The following is a 3,747-nucleotide window of genomic DNA, read 5'->3' as shown; positions in this document are numbered from 1 at the left end:
CCCCACTCCAAGCAGCCCCCCACTTCAAGCAGCCCCCACTCCAAGCAGCCCCCCAGTCTAGCCCTGCGCTGTCTCAGTGGCGCTTCTGGAACACAGGGCCGATCTTGCAGGCCTGATGCTCGATGACACCACCACTGCTAATGCCCACCATCCGCCAGCAAGTTAATAGGTCACATTGAACTTGACCGTTATGCCCACACATGGTTTATGCGACTGTCCTCATTGGGGGTGCTTGCATTACAGACGCTGCGACACGCGGTGCACAAGAAAGACAGTGGTCCCCCTCGTGCCGACTCCCCGGCTCCCCCCACCTGCAGGGCACGTGTGATGCACTGAGGGCCTGAGAGCCGTTACGCACACCAGCCAGGTGGCAGCCAGAGGGCTGGTCTGGCCCCACTCGCTGAGTTGCCAATGATCCAGAAAGGAGTCCAGCTGTGGGCCTGCACTCAAGGCCAGAGGCCACGCCCAAAGCGTGAGGACCAGGCTCCCCAGCTTACAGAATGCTCATAGACCCTCTCCAGGCCTCAGTTTCCCCGATACAATGGCCATGCACGCAAAGCCCGCCTCCCGCCCCTCCTGCTGCCCTGGACCCTGGACTTGGCCTCTGCCCACTGACCCTCATGGCTGCTTAGTGGCTGATAAGCCCCACTAGGTGAACACTCTGGGGGCATGGATCATGCCCATCTGGTTTGTGCTGTGTCCCCCAGGCCCAGACATCAGCTGGCATCTAGCAGGTGCTCAGTACATATTTGCTGAATAAGAAATAAACTTAAAAGTGCCCACTCACCAAAGGCCACACACCAGGAACACCTGCCTGGCTTTCCTGCAAACGCAGTGACTGTCGGGGTCACCGGCGCTGCTTCTTCAAGTGCAAAGACTGATTTTAGTTTAAGCCTCTTGACAGGCAGCTGTCTAAAACCTCTTTACACAGCAGCGACGGTAACTGGTAAAGGGCAGTGGTGAGTGGTGTGAAGGTAATCGCTGCAAAACTGCAAAGCTCGCTCACTCGGCCCAGCGGTACCTGAGCCCGAAAGCTCGCTTCCTCCCCATCCCGATGCCTCGCTCTAAACCTTGCAGGTGCCACTTCATAGGCTGAGGAGACAGTCTTCACCACCACAGGATTTCTGGAGAATTCTTTCTCCTGCACCTTCCATTCAGTTCATAAAGCGCCCTAATAAAGCCCCGCCCCCTCACCACCACGGTCACAGCAGGGGACCCGGCCTGCTGCCCCCTAGCCTGGGTGTCCTCCTTCCCAGCCGTGGAAGGTCCCCTCCAGCCTGGAGCCCCCACGGGGGAGCCTGGATCTGCACTTCAGCAGCCTGATCACCTGGCCTGGGCCCAACTCCCAGTCAGACTGCCCCCCAGAGGCCACGGCCACGGCCACGATGCTTTGTTCAGATGCACAGTATCTTCGCTTTCCTGTTGACAACTTTTAACACGAACGGCCAACATTTAAGTTCAGGAAACTTCACCCAACTCAGATCCCCGGCTTCTCCCGCAGCTTCAGATCTGGGGCAGCAACCCGTGCCTGCCCCGAGGACCAGTGTGAGTAGAAGCGAGTCCCGCCATGGGACATGCTGGCCCCCACACAGCCACGTGGCCACCCTCAGTGTGAGTCCAGGTGGGGCGGGGCCCTGTGCCGGCCCCCAGGGCGTACACCAGCCTGCTTCACCATGCTGTGCGCCTGGCCCCCGTGGCCTTCGGAATTTAGGGCATTTCCCCAAGATCCTGCCCAGAATCTCTGCCCAGAATCCTCTGCTCATGGAGTGCCTGGCCTGTGCCCACCTTTTCCTCCTTTCCTTGGTTGACCTTGGGACTTGCCCGCTCCTGACTGTTTGATAACTGCCTTCCAGAAACATCTAAAGCGCTCTTGCCGACCTGCTTCTCCTCCGGCTGCTCAGTGATGGTAACACCACCTGCCCAGGGGTCTAAGCCGACACCTGGGCTTGTCCATGGCGCATACTCAAGTGTCTGGGTGCTGGGGTGACACATCATCTACCTCGATTCTCCCTGCTTCTTCCCACACCTGTCTAAGCACTGCTGTTCCTCCCAGCCCTGCCTCAGCGAGGCACTAGCAGGACCTGCTGCCCTGGGGCAGAGGCTGTGGGCTCTGGAGGGCTGAATGGGCCTCCACCTCCCAGCAGTGCCACCCGGGGCAGGCACTGCAGCTTTTCTGGCTGCAGTCTTCCCATCTGGAAAATGGGATAACTGACACCTGCCACGTGGGCTACTTGTGAGCACTCGATCAAACAGTTCATGCAGGGCAGGCTGTTTGACCAACACTAGTGGGTATACAGCCAGATCTAACCATGCCCCCACTGGGAAGACACTCTCAGGGCATGAGAGCACACAAAACAGAATCCAGAGGGGACCCTGGGGACCCTCAGGCCTTGGTCCCGCCTCCTCTCCTCCCCCCTCTGCTGAAAACGCTGTGCGCCCCCCCAGCTCCCATCCCCCTTTCGGGCCAGTTCAGATCCATGTGCTCAGGGAGGCCTCCCAGAATCCCGAGGGGACATACCTCAGGCTCAGATCATTTCTGCCGTGGCATTCCTCGGGACCGAATGTGTATGATTACTCTTTGCGACTTTTGTTTACTGTTTGCGACTGAGTTGACGTGAATCCTGAGAGGCAGAGACCCTGCCTGTCACGCCCGACCCTGAGGTTCCTGGCCCGCGTGCCGACTGGATGGTGCACTCCGTGGCTGGGCCATCAGGGAGACCGGCTCATGTGAAGTGTGTGGGGGGCAGAGAGCGAGGCCTCCACAGGCTGGGACGGACCGGAGCCAAGGACTCTGGGCCCCGGCCCACCGGGCCGCCTGGGAACCCTGCACATTCTCGGCTGGGAGCAGCCGGGCTCACCTCCAGGCCCCGCCCTTCAGGCTCCTGGACTTCCCAGTTCGGTCGGGCCACGGGGCTGGCCCAGCAGACGCACTGGGACAGGGACGGGTGTTACTTCCCTTGGAGCCGGAGAAGGCGAGTGTGGATCCCTGCCCTCCCCCTGCCGGTCGGGGCCACGTTCAGGTGGACTCACAGGGCGGGTGCCTTGCTGAGCCGGGTCCCGAGTGATGGAAGCCCAGCTCTCGGGCGACTCGGGGGTGTGCAGTGTGAGCAAGAAGTAAAGTGGTTGTTGGAGTGACAGACTGAGAGGCTCATCTGTCGCAGCAGCACTACCGTCCCCTTCTCCCGGCTCTTCCTCCGGACACTGCTCGCCCACCCGCCAGGGGAGCCAGGCGCCGGCCAGGCCTGCAAGGTTGCCCTGTGGCGAGGACATTCCCTCCAGGAACAGCTGCCTGAGATGGGGTTCAAGGACCAGCAGCACTGGCCTCGCGAGCTCTGGGCCCTGCCGGAACCGGGACCAGGGTCTCCAGGCTGGGCCCAGCACTCAGTCAACCTCTGCAGCTATTCTTAGGGATCAAAGTGCAGGAGGGTGCAAACAGCAACAAGCACAAGTCCCAGGGCCTGCTCTCCAGCAGATGCTAAGGGCGGGAGTGGGGCTCCCCTAGACTGGACTTTCCTACAGACTCTCAATCGCCCCTTGTCAGGGAGGGGCGGGCCTCCAGCAGCTGGCTTTTGAGTCTGTGCACAAAACCAAGGAGGGCAAATCTGAAGGGGAGTGTGTTGCTTTCAAGAATCAAGGTAAACATGGCTGCTGAAATGTCACAGGGTGCTGTGGAGTGGGGTGCTGTGGAGGGGGTGCTGGTGGCATGTGGTGTGCTGGGGAGGGGGGTGCCGTGGAGTGGAGTGCCGT

General features: G+C 60.6%; 1 protein-coding gene across 1 annotated transcript in view; it reads right to left on the bottom strand.

Moving 5' to 3' along the window:
- Positions 1–3,747, bottom strand: part of MED27 (mediator complex subunit 27) — a 164,464-nt gene that overhangs the window by 3,679 nt on the left and 157,038 nt on the right. The gene's annotated exons all lie outside the window — the stretch shown is intronic.

The sequence above is a fragment of the Myotis davidii genome, unplaced genomic scaffold (genome assembly GCF_000327345.1).
Source record: "Myotis davidii unplaced genomic scaffold, ASM32734v1 scaffold651, whole genome shotgun sequence".
Classification (NCBI taxonomy): Eukaryota; Metazoa; Chordata; class Mammalia; order Chiroptera; family Vespertilionidae; genus Myotis; species Myotis davidii.
This window is presented reverse-complemented; position numbering and strand designations above follow the sequence as displayed.